The sequence below is a fragment of the Nannospalax galili genome, unplaced genomic scaffold (genome assembly GCF_000622305.1).
Source record: "Nannospalax galili isolate Female #2095 unplaced genomic scaffold, S.galili_v1.0 scaffold462, whole genome shotgun sequence".
In the NCBI taxonomy this organism is placed as follows: domain Eukaryota; kingdom Metazoa; phylum Chordata; class Mammalia; order Rodentia; family Spalacidae; genus Nannospalax; species Nannospalax galili.
The window spans coordinates 191,215-207,436 of NW_008348078.1; the positions used below are offsets into that span (position 1 = coordinate 191,215).

The 16,222-nt window shown below is 38.7% G+C and overlaps 1 pseudogene; it reads left to right on the forward strand.

Moving 5' to 3' along the window:
• Positions 1–13,461: 13,461 nt before the first annotated feature.
• LOC103743269 overlaps positions 13,462–16,222 on the forward strand; it is a 5,303-nt pseudogene continuing 2,542 nt past the window's right edge.

Here is a 16,222-nt window from a genome sequence, read left to right on the forward strand (position 1 = left end):
CATATTTAATGGTGTATACACTTTGATGTTCCACACATACCTCTACTACAGAAATATTACGTTGTAGTTTGGGACCACTTTATGATCCCAGTGTCTATCATTTTATGAAGTAAAATAGGGACAATCCTTAAATTTTAACTAAATAAGCAAATGAATTTTCCACAAAACAGTATTTTAAAAATGTAATTTTATCTTCAATTTTATCTTGACTACTAAGTCTCTGCTTCCTGTGCCTGCCTGAAAATGTGAATATGTAGCTTTCTGCTCTGGCCAGTGCTGCCACCATACCTGCCAGTCATGATGGACACTTGCCCCTTTGGAACTGTAAGCTAAATAAACTCTTCCTTCTATAGGTTCCTTGGTCATAGTATTTTATCAGAGCAACAGAAAAGTAACTAATACAGACGTTGGTCCAGAGAGTGCAATGTTGGCTTTGAAGAACCTGACCATGTGGCTTTTTGAAAGAATATGGACGATTTTGGAAGTTGGACTAGAAAAGTGATTGAATGCTGTAAGCAAAGTGCAGCAGGCCTTTTTAGTAGGAGCCTAGAAGAAAGTAGTGCTGAGAGCAAAGTAGTTCCAGAGGGAAATAAGAATTTGAACAGCAATTGGAATATTTTTGCAGAGTCTGGCTGGAGTCTGTCCACAGCCTAAGAGCTTTGCTGAAGCTAAGTTGAAAAGTAATGGACTAATTTCCTTGGCAGAGGAAATTTCAAGACAGCCTAACACATTTCAAAATAGCCTAATGTGGCAAGGCCGTTAATATCGAACATTATGCAGATCGACAATGAAAAAGAGCAATGGGGCATAAAGAAATGTAGAATGTACGACTTAAATTCAAAACAAGTACCAGAAAGATTAATGTTTCAATCAAGGCATGTGCTAAAAAAGAGGCTATCTTTGATAAGGAGATTAGAGTGCTTAAGGAGAGGCCTGGAGATTTGCACTTAAACAATGGAAAGAGTACCTTCAGGGCAAGTCCACACTCAGCTAAACCTCCAAGTTGTGAAAAGAAAATGCAGGAGGTTGTTCTCTGCTTTTAGAAAACCACAGCATAGAAAAACTACTAATGTGGATAAAGCAGGCCAAGGTCCATCCCAGGTTGGCAGCCAAACTTAGCAGTGTTGTTCACATACTGCAGGCTTTAGAGGCAGGAAAGATACAATAGTAAAGGAGTCATCAGTTCTTCCTCTATGGTTTCAGAGAGCCACTAAGGCCAGGCAGCATTCAGCAGGGGTGTTCTTGCATAAAGAAAGTCCTGTCAGGCCATTACATGAACCTGTAAAGATGAAGCCTAGTTGGCAGTGGAGAGCCTAGGAAGACACTGGTATTGTGGGGTGCTTCACCCAAGAAGACTACTCAGACAAACTTTTGCTGAATGAAAGATGGCACTGGCCAGGGCTACTACACAAGTGTGTCAGGAGCCAAATGTGTAGCACCGAGCCATCTCTAGGGTAAGCTTTTGTACAGAAAAAACATAACCAGGGGTGAAAAGTTTAAGTTCCCAAGCTTATAGGTGGAGAGTCTCCTTAACAATTTCCATTCTATTAAGTAAAAATTACTATTTTGCAGAAGCAAGCCAAGCATAACCTATAGAAGCCATAAATCTACAATTAGCAGGTGCACTATGGGACATTCTGACCTGTTCCCAAGACAACCAGGGTCCAGCTGACATGAGTTCCCATGGGCCAAATACCTGATAATTTCAGAGACTAGAGTCAGCCTAAACTTTAATATGGCATAGTTATGGTCAAGAAGGTGTCCTATTACACTGGAGATGCTAAAACAGTGACATATCTGACAAGGAGAGCTGAATATAAGGAGTGGTATCATCCCAAGAGAAAGATGTAGATTGCTATACTGCATGCAGCAAAACTGGAGGGGCTGAGCCATGTAAGCCCTTTGGAAGTAAAGTTCCAGAAGTCAGATATGGAGCTGCTGGATTTGGTGTTTGCCCTGCTGGATTCCAGTCTTCGTTTGACCCAGTATTTCCTCACTATGCCCTCATTCCTCCCTTTTGGAATGGAAATGTGTGTTCAGTTTGTATGTTGGAAGTATATAATTTGACTTTTGATTTTACAGAGGCTTACAGTTAAGAGGTTGCCTTGAGTCTCGGAAAAGATTTTGGACTCTGAATTTTAGAGTAGTATTGAGACTGGTAAAGACTATAAGGACTTTGAAGGCAGACTAAATGCATTTTTCATTTTTATGTGGTCATGAGCTATGGAGGCCAGGGAGTGAAATGTGGTTGTTTGAATGAGGCTCCAAGTATTTGGACATTTTTTCCACAGTTGTTAGTGCTGTTTTATGAAGTTTTAGGAGCTATAACCCGGGCTGAGAAGACCATCGCTGGGGGGCAGACTTTAAGAATTCTTAAGCCTTGCTGGATTTCCAGTCTATCTCTGCTTCCTATGAGTACTTAGCTTTCTCCTCTGGCTACTGCTGCTACCATGCCTCCCTGTCATTATGGACTCTTGCCCCTTTGGAACCCTAAGCTAAATAAACACTTCCATCTATTAACAAATAGATGAACACACACACACACACACACACACACACACGCATATCCTTGCTACTACTTTTATTCATAATATAATCCCACATTTGCATTCAATTAAATTTTCAAAGAGGGACTTTTTTCTACTTTTATTTTTTATTGAATTTTTGTGCATTTCATACAGAACCTCTAATCATTCTTAATCATCTTTATATCCCCTTCCCCACTGGCACCTTCCCATAGTCCCCCCCACACACTGGAATTCATACATTCTTAAGGCCTATTGTATCAAATTAGTGTTCCCTCAGTACAAGTTCATCAGCTAAGGTCTAGTCAGCCTATCTAGAGTCTCTCATTTTAGGAAGGTCAGCTCTTCTTCATCCAGCAGCAATCACTTGCCAATATTTCTTTAGCTATGATTAGGGTCAGCTGCTCATTTCCCCAGTTCTATGCTGTTTTTTTTTTTTTTTTTTTTTTTTTTTTTTTTTTTTCACCAGCATGGGTCCTGTGCATGCTGACACAATTGCTGTAGGTTCATATGATCAGGGTCCCAGGATCTTGCAGGATTCTATTTCCATAAGGTCATGCACCTCCTCCCTGACTCTTAAAATCTCTCCCCCCGCAAGAAGAGCATTTCTTTAAAATTTTTTAAATTTTTAAAAATTTTATGTTTACAAGTGTATTGCCTCCATGTATGTAAGTGCACCCATGTCATGCAATGCCACAAAGGTCAGAACTGTTAAAAACGGTTCTTAGCTGCCATGCGGGTACTGGGAATTGAACCCAGGTCCTTCGCAAGAGCAATCAGTGCTCTTAACCACCAAGCCATCTCTTCAGCACCCAAAGAGGGACATTTTAAAACAAATAAAAAAAGACAAAATGTAGTCAATGCAATCAGAAATAAATAAGGTCATTTTATTTAGTCATTTTTAAAACAATGTACATTATTCAGCAAAAAAAATGTGCATTTTAGAATTATAACATACAATGAGGAAAAAGGCAAGTTTCTCAAGCATTTTCTAATTCCTCCATGTTATCCTTTGAGATTAAGATACAATAAATCAGTATTCCCAGGAATTCTCAGAAATTACAAAATTATAATTATTTTAAACATATTTTCGTTGGTTTGTTTTTGGTCTTTTTGAGACAGTGTCTCCCTATAGCTCCAGCTGACCTGGAACTCACTATGTAGACCAGTTTGGCCTTGAACTCATAGATCTACCTGCCTCTGCCTCCCAAGTGCTGGGACTACAGGTGTGCACCACCATGCCCAGTGTTTTTGTTTTTTTAAGACAGAATCTCCCTGTAGCCCCAGTTGAACTGGAACTTGAACAAGTTGATCTCGTTCTCTGATATCTGCCTGCTTCTGCTTCTCAAGTGCTTGGATTAAAGGCATGTACCACTATGCCTGGCTAAACATATTTTTAAAAATCTTCACTGTGCATTGAGTAGACAAGATTTGTCTTTGAATAATAAAATATACTCAGTTTTAGAAGTTTTTACAAAGAACTACAGCATACAGAAATATCCCAATATTGAAAAGTATAGTTTAAAATCCAGATTCCCCCAGTGAGGTAACAGCCCCTCATGGAATCACATGTGAACACTACCCATTTAAAGACTTATTTTGCTTTGAAAATGACACCTTGGAAGAGTATGCAAAAGGATTGCACAAAGTATACTATATGTGCTTCAGTATGCCTTTTTATTATCCTTTCTTGTTCTCCATTCTATACTACACTTACACACACTTTTGTACCACTATCACTAAAACTAATAGCCATTACAATTTCTATTTTAGGATTTACAATCGCCATAGACCTAAACAACCTAACCTCACTAATACATATATACCTTAGAAGCTAGGATCCATATAGGAGGGAAAACTTGTGGTTTGTTTCTAAGATTAGTTGAACTCATTTACTATAAAGTATTTTAAGTCCATCCATTTTCTTATGAATTTTGTGATTTCGTTGTTCTGAAGAACTAAATAATATTCCATTTTATGTATGTACCAGATTTTCATTATCCATTCATCTGTTGACATATAACTGTCTTGGCTCAATTTCCTTAAGTGAATAGAGCAGCAATAAACATTGTCCCTATTATAGAGTATGGAGCTTTCTGGGAGTGAAATAGTTGAATCATATGGTAAGTCTATTTTTAATTTTAAAGGAATATCCAAAATGATTTCCATATGGCTATATTAATTTGCACTCCCACAAGCAGCAAATAAGGTTCCTCTTTCTCTCTAACATTTGCGGTCAGATTTCTTAATGACAGGCATTCTGACTGACATGAAGTGGTATCTCAATTTGCATTTGCATTTCCCTGATGACTAGGGATGTTGAACATTTAAGAAAAATTATTGAGCTTCTTTATTCTCATACAACAGTTCTCAATCAAACCCAGACCCACCTCCCTGATCCATGCCTTCCCCATCCCCCCACCAGACCCCATGCACTTCAACACACATGGTAAATCCTATCCAGTCAAGCAATTGCACCCAGATGCCCTTCAGTGCAAATTCATCCAGTGAAGTCCAGTCAGTCCATCCAGAGATCGTGTGCAAGGCTTAATTTCCCCCACCCAGCAGCAACCAGCCTCCAACAGCTCTCAGTCCTGGGCTGGCCCACCACCCATCTCTCTCCTCCCCTCTGGTCCCTTGTTCAATTGAGTTGGCATGGGTTCTCTGCTTGATGCCACCATTGCCACAAGTTCACATGAGCAAGCGTCCAGTGGCCTGAAAACCTCTGGTTCCCTGTGTTCATGAACCAGCCCTGGCTCTTACAATCTTTCTCCTCCCTCTTCTGCAATGCTCCCTGAGCTGTGGATAGGTGAGATTCAATATAGGAGTCCTATCTACAGATACACGCTCTAGTTTCTTATTCTAAAATTTGGGCAGTTGTGGCCTTCTGTGTACATCACACTCTGCTGTTCAAAGAAACTTTGCTGGTGAGAGTTGAGGGATGCATTAGTTTTCTCTCTATCCCTTGTTCTGCTTTGTTCCATGAGCCTTAGTTGTAGAGGTTCAACTGTAGATGTGACAGCTAGTACTGGACATCTAACAGACGTATAGTCTCTGTCTCTGACCAGTCGTCCAATTCTTCAGTAGCTTCCACCTGTTTCAAAAAGAACCTTCTTTGATGAGTGGTGTATGACATGCTTGTCTGTAAACATAAGGATCAATATTTAGCGTATGGTAAGAAATTTCATTTGTCTAGAGATATGAAAGAGGTAAGGTTTTCTCTAGAATCTATGTCCTCTCCTGCCATGTGTACTTGACTGAGTTTACACCCATGAGTGCCACCCATGAGTTCAATCCCACCGAGGGGGCTTCAAGTCCAATTAGATAGCTATTGATTGCCCCTACCTCCAAATAACAGCACCACTACTGCACAAATAGAGGTAGTTTCTCTTGCCAGTCCTTATGATCGTTAGGCCTTAGGACTGGGTTGGGCCATTGATTTTTTTCTCCCTTGGCAGTTTGCATATGATCATCTACCATTATGATAGCCAAACTTTGGTTAGAGGGCTTCCAGGTCAATTCCTCCTTCGTTGCTTCAAGTCCTGTATCCGAAGTATGTCATGTCTTCAGCAGTAGGGTCCCATCTATTAGTCCTGGGAGATAACCAAGAGGTTTGGTAATAGCCTGTGTTATCCCGGGAGTACCCCGGACTACTCCCATCCAAAAGGAGGGCTCCTCCGTCTGGCACTATGCCCCCTTCCAAAGCACCACCCATATGCAACAATGTTCACACACTATATATGCACCTCCTATGGGGTCCCTAGGGTACCACACCCCCCTCTGGGTTTCCAGGCCCCTAAAACTCACCCATCTCCACTTTCCTCCTATTCTGTCCACCTCATCCCTCTCCAGTCCCAGTGCCCCCATTAACCCCACCTTCTCCCTAGTAACACCCACATCCCACCATCCCCTCTCTTCTTCCCTCTCCCTCCACATGTGGCCCCTTGCATATTCCTCCCTCTTGTCCATCCTGCCAAACACTCCCACTTTCCCCCATCTCCTCCCTGGTAACATCTGGTCTCTACTATCCCCCTCACAGGTTCTTTCTTTTCCCTTACCTCCGTGTATCCTTCCCATTTTCCTGACTCATGGTGTTACATCAGAATTTGCATACTCACATATAAGGGATTGGTGCTTTGATCTGCAAATGAGGGAGAATATACGTCACTTGCTTTTCTGCATTTGTGTTATTTCACTTAGTATAACACTCTCTAATTCCATCCATTCACCTGCAAATTTCATAATTTCAGCTTTTCTTACTGCTGAGTAGAACTCCATTCTGTAAATTTACCACATTTTCATTATCCATTCATCAGCTGAGGGACATTTAGGTTGTTTCCATTTCTTAGCTATTGTGAAGAGAACAGCAACAAACATGGATGTACAGGTGTCTCTACAGTAGAATGAGTCCTTTGGGTATATGCCAAGGAGTGGTATCACTGGATCATATGGCAGGTTCATTTTTAGTTTTTTGAGTGTTCTCCACACTGCTTTCCATAGTGGTTTCACGAGTTTTCATTCCTACCAGCAGTGAATGAGCATTCCTCTTTTTCCACATCCTCTCCAGGATTTGAAGTCTTTCATTCCCTTGATCTTAGCCAGTCTGACTGGGGTAAGATGGAATCTTAAAGTGTTTTTTATCTGCATTTCTCTAATTACTAAGGATGTTGAACACTTTTTAAGGTGCTTCCTAGCCATTTTTATTTCTTTGTTTGTGAATTCTCTGTTCAGGTTTTTTTGAGTTCTTTATATATGCTGGATTCTCTGTCGGATGTGTGGCTGGTTAAGATTTTCTCCCACTCAGTGGGTTTCCTTTCCCCTTCCTTGGTTGTTTCTTTTGCTCTACAGACGCTTTATGGTTTAATGTGGTCCCACTTATTGGTTGTTGACCTTAATGCCTGAGCAGCTGGTGTTCCATTTACAAAGTCCTTCCTACACCTATTTCTTGGAGGGTTCTGCCTATGTTTTCTTCTAGCAGTTGCTGAGTTTCAGGTTTTATATTGAGGTCTTTGATCCATTTGGAGTTGACTTTTGTGCAGGGTGAAAGATAAGGGTAGTTTCATTCTTCTGCAGATGGAGATCCTGTTTTGCCAGCACCATTTGTTGAAGACACTGTCTTTCCTCCATTGTGTGTTCTTGGCACCTTTGTTGACTATCAGGTGGCTGATACTGTATGTCCTAATGTTTAGGTCTTCTATTATGTTACATTGATCCATGTGTCTATTTTTGTGCCAGTACCATGTGATTTTTGTGACTATAGCTCTGTAATATAATCTGAGATCTGGTATGGTGATTTTTGTTTTTTCCCAAGATTGCTTTGGCAATCCAGAGTCTCTTATGATTCCATATGAATTTTAGGATGATTTTTTTCTGGCTCTGTGAAGAATGTCGTAGGTATTTTGATTGGGATTGCATTGAACCTACAAATTTCTTTTGGTAAGATGGTCATTTTCACAATATTGATTCTACCAATCCATGAACATGGTAGGTCTTTCCACCTCCTAGTGTCTTCCTCTATCTCTTTCTTTAGAGAATTGAAATTTTCATTATAGAGATCTTTAATGTCTTTGGTTAGGTTTATTCCTAAATATTTTAATTTTTTGAAACTATTATGAATGGGGGGGTTTTCTTGAATGCTTTTTCTGATTGCTTATTATTGGTATATAGAAAGACTACTGATTTTTGTAGTTGATTTTGTAAACTGACACTTTACTGAAAGTATCAATCATTTCTAAGAGTTTTCTAGTGAAATTTTTTGAATCTCTTATGTATAGTTGTATATCGTCTGCAAATAGGGATAATTTGACCTCCTCTTTTCCTACCAGTACTCCTTTAATCTCTTTCTCTTATTGCTCTTGCAAGAGTTTTAAGCACTATATTGAAAAAAGAGAGGAGATAATGAACAGCTCTGTCTGGTTCCTGAATTTAATGGGAATGCTTGCAGTTTTTCTCCATTTAGAATAATGTTGGGTATGAGTTCATTGTATATAGCTTTAATTATGTTGAGGTAGGTTCCTTCCAGATCAATTCCTTCTAGTACTTTCAACACAAATGCATGTTGGATTTTGTCAAAGGCCTTTTCTTCATAGATTGAGATGACCATATGGTTTTTGTCTTTAAGATTTTCAGTACCAAAAGATAACAAGGTTATATAATAACTGGAATTCTCACACACTATTGGTTAACAGTTAAGCTGATATGGAGAACTGGGAAATTTACTAAGCAGAATTTTTGAGAAGGTCAATATGCACATACCCTATGACCCTCTATTTCTATCACTAGGATTACTTCCAACAGTAGGTTTTTTAATACATACCTCAAGAGGCATACAGAAAGATTTTTAGAGCAGCATTATTCGTGAGTCTAAAAGTGGAAGCAAGCCCAGTCTCCACCAATACTTCCATGGACAGATAAGCTATGGAATCTCCAGGGTGGCCATAAACAGCCTGGTGGAGAGTAAAGTATTTCTACTCATCACAGCATAGCTGAATCTTATAGGCTGTAAGAAAGAAACCAGGGACAGAAAGTGCACATACATTTTATTGTAATACATGAATTTGAAATCAGGCCACATTGTCGTAAAGGAGAAGTTGAGCACAAGGGCTATAATTTTCCCTTGTTTGGTGTGGGATGCAAAGAGCTCATGCTCCCTATATTCATATCTTACATATTTTTGGTTAAAAATTATATGTTAAATAAAAAATTAAAAACAAGGTAGATGATATTTTTTTCCAGGAAGGTTTGCCATCTATAAAACTTTGCATGAACATCTTTTTAGTCTTATTCTTTTGACTTCAAGGATGAAGTAACAGTAGAATTACCAAGCAATTAAAACTCTCATTGAGTAGGAAAACATTCTTGGTTTAGCAAAGAGTAGACTAAACCTCAGCCTAGTCTAAACTATTTAAATTTCCAAATACCACTAAAAGTTTTCACATCAAAGACTAAAACACATTCTACTAACATGACTAAGGATTAGGGAAACATTTGTCAAGGGCAGGAAATTGGCTCAAGACAAAGAAAAAAATAAAAAGAAAGAATAAATTGTTCTTTCTGGATAAATGTAAAAGACTATAAGTTCATATAAAATGCTACAAAATCTGGAGTTTTAAAAATAATATTAATGGGTAAAGAACATACTTATATGATCACTTTGGCTAATCTTTGGCAAAGACTAGAAGTCTGCCCTCATTTTCCATCATCTTTCCCTTAGAAATATTTCTGCACTGGTCTTTTTTGCTCATGTATTTATCTGTTTCACAAATATTTATTGGAGATTATTTCATATAAAATATTACGGTGACTAGAATATCAGCAGAAAGCAAATTGTGAACTTCCTGATTTTTTATTCCGCTAGAGAACACAGACAAGAGCCACACAACAAGGAAATAAGTGAGACAAGGGCACACAGAAACATCTCAGGCTGAGGAAATTAAGGTGAGATAGCATGAAAATGGTATGAGAGAGACATGTAATCTTACCTAGTGTGGGTATTACTTCAGAAAGTGTTTAGAAAAGGTTCCCTATAGAGGGAAAATGACAGCTAAGACCTTAAGGATGGGATTAATCCATTTGCTTAGCTCAGTACATATAGGCAAGACTGGAAAATCATCAATTAATAAGGAAAAAAAGATGGCCTTCATTGTGCTGGCATTAAGGTCTGTGGAAAGGAAACCCTTTCATGGTAGTGCAATAGTGACTGGAAATGATGAGGAAAGGCCTAAGTGTGCTCATTAAACTCCTACAAGCCTATGTCAATGCACAGCAAACAAGTAGGACAATCTTGTGACAGATTTGAGGAAGCAGGCAGGCACCAGAACATGTGCAGTTCTGTGGGTCATGGAAAAAACTCTACCTTTTATTCTTCAGATATTTTAAAATCATTGGCAAGCTTTAAGCAGAGGAACAGTACAATGAGATCTAATTTGAGAAGAAAGTTGTTGCTTTGTGGAAAATGATTTGAAGGAAACAATAATACCCCTCAAAAAACAAGCTAGGAAACCATATTCTAGGCCACAAAAAGAAGAAAGAAAAAGATAAAGAAAAAGAAAAGTGATCTGAACAGAGACAGGAGAGCAGACATGGAGAGAATCAGTTTAGGAGAACATATGGAAGATGCAACTAACAACACATTGATTGGTGGACAGGGTAGGAAAAACAACAGAATATCAACTATTCTCTTATTCTCAGAAGAAACAAGTGGTTGATTTTGTTGTCGTTTTGGAGAGATGAAGAATCACTATCGTCAGTTATATTCCCACTGGTGAGCCTACCAGTTGCCAAAGGACAGTTCCATACCCATAGTCACACAGATGGCCTTGATTAATCTCAGTGGGAAGAAAGGAAGAAAGGAAGGAAGGAATGAAGGAAGAAAGAAAGAAAGAAAGAAAGAAAGAAAGAACAGAGATTATATTAAGCTATGGCAAATGGTGTTCACCTTTTATAGTCCCCATGTTTTATAATGAAGATGCTTCATTGAAACAATGATGCATACTTCAAGGGTTCCCTGGAGAGCAGTGAATCCTGTTTGGAGAGATTCATGAATATGTGCATTAGTACATTCCAACTGGAACTGGATATAAAAAGGGCTTGTAGGGAGGAGAAGGGCTTCACAGGCTTGGAGGGAGAAGAAAAGATTGACAGCCAGAGCGATATAATGCTTATATACATGTATGAAATTGTCAAAGAACAAGTTTAACTAATTTAATAATGATGGTAAGTCAAAGGAGTTTGAAGAGAAAATTTGGGCAGAAAGTCAAATCCCCCCCTCCTCCATCTTTTTCACAGATTATATTGCATGATATACACAGGACCCAACTGGGGTGTCAGAGAGTGAGCTTGAAATGCAAGTCTCTAAAGCTCAGTGTACAAACATTTGAAAGCCATCATAGCATGTACTTAATTTATATCTATACCAACTGATGTTGACCTAGAATTCATCAGTTCAGACATTTGAAGGTTCAGTACTGAAGAAACTAGCCAAGAAAATTAAGAGGATACAATTATGCTAGAGAAAGGAATAAAGACAAAGGAGAACAGAGGAGAGTACTCTACAGCAATTTATATTTCAAGATAATTGGAAGAATCCAAAGACTCCATGGGGTTACCAAATGTTTCAGGAGAAAGAAATCATTGCACACAAATCATTGTACATGCCCAGGTTTATTATATTATCCCCTAGCAGTATGTTATTATTCCATTGAAAGAACTAAAGTAAGGAGGGCTAAAGTACCATCCACCTCAATGGAATGTTTAGTGCCCAAGTTCAGAGTACTTTCAGTGGAATGCTGAGTGCAGAGTACGGGGCACACAAGGCTGACTGCTGGCAGTGGGCTGAATTGTAAACAGAAAGGGAAGTGAAACAGGAAAATGATCAGTTGAGGGTGAAGATGAAGACCTCGTGGGTGATTTGAAAAAGAAAAGAAGGTATGAAATCATTATGTTGAAAGTATGAAAATGACCCCATTAGAAGAAAATAGCAAACTCAGTGAATGTCACCGAGCAGAAGGCTGAGATTTGAGATCATATGTTCACAAATGACTATCTTAGACTAAATCTTTCTATGGAAAACAGTTGTTCTTGGTTTAAGTGACATAATTTTAAAATTAACTGTATATTTTAACAAACATTTAGAATTTAGCTAGGCGTGGTGGTTCATGACTTTAAGATCAAGGGATGCCAGCCTGTTGTATATAAGAGTTCCAGGCCAGCTGGGGCTAGAGGGAGTCTCTTAAAAAAAAAAAAAAAAATTAGAAGCTAGATTATATGTGGAGAAGTACATGAAGAAGAAACTAGCAGAGACCTGACAGGCAAGCCAGAGAGTGCGTCTTGTTCTATTAATTTCAGTGAACTAGTATGTAAATTCTGAAAGTTGAAGCTGTGTCAAGGCATTACTAACTTGTATAATCTGACACTACATATTGTCTGTGAGATCTCTAGCATTACCACAGTTTGCAATCAATATTAAATGGATAGTCTCAATTTTCACTCTTTCTTTTTCCTTAGGTATGTGAGCCAGGATGTTAGTCAAATAACTGTCTAACAATTAACTTTCAAATGATGATCACATTTGATCTTTCCGAGAAAAAGAGAAACACTAAAAGGAAGTAGTAGCTTGGCCTTTATACCTTTAGATACATATGATCTCATCAAAGAAATTTACATTTTAATTAATTTGCTATTGTATCTGCGTCTCAAATTAAAATGTGTTATATATGATAGACAGATGACAGCAGATACTGCATAGATACAAATAAACAGATGACAGATGGCATGCAATATAGGCTACTCCTATTTCACAGCTAATAAGGCACATATATTCATATACAGCACATACACATATAGAATTGTTGGCCAGCATAAATTTGATGGCATTTTACAGCATCACTTATCTAACACTCTCTCCATTTTTGACAGATTGTTTGCTTCCAAATTATGATTCAGACTTCATCACCATAATAGAGAAATTTAAAACATGAAGAAGTAAAACTGATTCTACTTGTTCAAAGAGAGGAAAAAGATGGTGGTAAGTCTTCAAAGTTGGACCATTAAAGAGAATGACGTGCTATTTCAGTAAAGAAGTGTATTCTAAACTGGGCGTGGTGGTTGACGCCTTTAATCCGAGCACTAGGGAAGGAAAGGCAGGCGGATCTCAGAGAGATTGAGACCACCCTGCTCTATACACTAAATTCCAGGCCAGCTGGGGCTACAGGGAGACCCTGTCTCAATAAAAGACAAAGTCGTAGTCTATGAAAGGAATCTTTTTCCCTGGCTGGAAATTGAACCCAGGCCCTTGATTTGCTCAGCAAGCACTGCACTGCTGAGCTACATTCTCAGCCCTGGTGCAAGGGTTTCTATTTCCACTCCATGCTCAAAATATCACATTTGTAAAGAATGTTTTCATGTGGTAAAATGTAAATAAGCACTTAAGAAAATAATGAGGGTTCTGGTCCACCGAGACCACCCGCCGACTTCTACCCAACGCCAGCGCCCGCCTCGGCGCCTCGACACGCGGGAAAAGAATCAACGGGCGCGGCTGCGGGCGCGCAGACCCCCCCCCCCCGCGCCGCTCCCGCCACCTGCCCGCCTGCCGCGCTCTAGCCGGGGCTCTGCCCGGTGCCGCCCCGCGCCCGCCGAGCGCTCCTACCCGCGTCCTCTGCTCAACGCCCAGGGGCTCCGTCGGCCGCCGGGGTGCCTGGGAGGAGGCGAGCGGCCGGCTGGGGCAAGGCCAGCCGCCTCCTGGTCTCGCTACTCTAGTTCTCCGGTGCACTTCCAGACTAAGTTTTGGAGCATCGGTTAACAGCTCCTGCGTGAATTTGGCTTTCACTCATGAATGAGGAATTATTCTCGACACAAGCCTTTTAAAAGGGAATTCCGTGCCATGGCTCTGCCCTTAGCTCTGTTCTCACAACTGCCTCTCGTTTCGCCCTGTTACAAGTGGACAGTGGCAGTGGTTCTGATCCGAGCCTGGACAAGGCAAAGGGCGGAACACTGGGAAGTCTCAAACTCTGCGAAGTAAATCAACAACAAATGAGAAGAAAAGAGAGAAAAGAGAAAAGAAAGAACAGCAGCAGAGCGAAGCAAATGAGCTCAGAAATCTCGCTTTTAAGAAAATTCCCCAGAAATCCTCCCAAGCCATTTGTAATATTCAACATGAGCTTTCATCGCCAGTCCCAGTACAAAAGGATTCACAAGAAGAAAATCGAAAATCGGCCACAGTGGAGACGGAGATGAACAGCTGACATCTGAAATGTTGAAGCTGACCTAGAGAAGGCATTGCTGCTAAGTAAATTAGAATATGAAGAACACAAAAAGGATTACGAAAATGCTGAAAATCCTTCAACTCGACCAAAAGTTATAAATAAAAAAGATAAAAGAATCATCAGGGAAAAGACAAACCTCTTACAGTGTCGCTAAAAGATTTTCAACGTGAAGATCATATTAATAAAAAGACTGAGGAATTGAGTTCTCAGACTTTATCACATGATGGAGGATTCTTCAATAGACTGGAAGATGATGTTCATAAAATTCTTATTAAAGAAGAAAGAAGAGAACAACTTACAGAATACAATGGAACAGATAATTGCACAGCTCCTGAATACAACCCGGAGGTGGTTCTAAAAGATGGAAGAATTGAAAGTCTGAAGTTAGAGCTTGAAAGATGCTGAAATTCAAAGCTCAAAACTGTGATCACCCAATGGGAGGCAAAGTGTAAAGATGTAAAGGCAAGAAATGGACAATTACTGAAGATGCTTCAGGAGGGAGAAATGAAAGATAAGGCAGCAATACTTCTGCAAGTTGATGAATCACAAAGTATCAAGAATGAGCTAGCCATACAGGTGACTTCACTTCATGCTGCTTTAGAACAAGAAAGATGTAAAGTGAAAGTATTACAGGCAGAATTAGCCAAACACCAGGCTGGCAGAAAAGGGAAAAGAAACTCTGAATCTGACCAGTGTAGGTGATTACTTTAGCCTTTAAAGTCAGCACAAGAGTTAATATTTACAGGATTTTGGAAAAAATGTGTATATTTAATGCTGTCCAACTGCTAAACTATGTGTTTATGTTAAGGAACTAAAAGCAACTAGCTCACTCATAGTCTACAATTATATGTTCTTTTGGCTTAAAGTTAAAAGAAAAAATATAGAATTTCAGCAAAACTCAGTGATTATTGTTTACTACCCAATCTTATCACTTTAGTTTTTCATCAGTCAATTAAATTAAATTACTTTACCACTAAGAAAAAGAAAATAATGAAAAATAAATAAAATATCTGATAATTAAGTAAATTCCAGAAAGAACTAAAGTACATAATAACAACAAATTGTACAGGGCCTTTTGATTACTGTGAGAGATAATATGCCTTTGTTCTTATAATAATAAAATGAATACAGTAAATTGAATTAATTTCAGCTGCTCTATTTGCAAGTAAAGCCAAGGGTGGAAGATTTCTCCCTTCAGCACACTCACTTTAAATTAATTCAGCATCTCTCTCTAGAATTAATACTAATTATAAAAACTCTATATTTATTAGTTATTGCTTGAGATTTCTAGGACTGCTCTAAGCGAAGGTGGCCTGCTCAAATTATTATTTTAAGTGTCCCTATTGGAACTTAATACTTTTATGTCCCCCAGTCACATTCTGAGGTATTGTAAGATAACTTATAATGATATCTCTATGGTTTATACACAAAATCAAAACTGAATTTTCAGCTGAAGTTCTTAAAAAATGTTCAGTCAATTGATATCCCTTCCACTTGTAAGTGCTGAAGACTAAAGTCAAGTTATAAAAGTTATTACAAATGTTTTTTAATCATGATTAAATTGATGAATTTTGTTTTTTTCACAAGATTCAAAACCAAACTTGTGTTTATTATCAATAATGAAAAGTAAGTGCTGAAGACTAAAGTCAAGTTATAAAAGTTACTACAAATGTTTTTTAATCATGATTAAATTGATGAATTTTGTTTTTTCACAAGATTCAAAACCAAACTTGTGTTTATTATCAATAATGAAAACAGCACAAGGTAGAATCAATCTCATTTTCAAGTCTTGCATATTGCATAATCCAAAACTAAATGAAACGTGTGTCCCTGTTAACAAGATAACGTAACTGAGACTCTCATAAGCTTTTGTGTTTTGAACAAATATGAATTGTAGGCTTAAAAAATGTACGCAAGACTGACACTTGACACTGA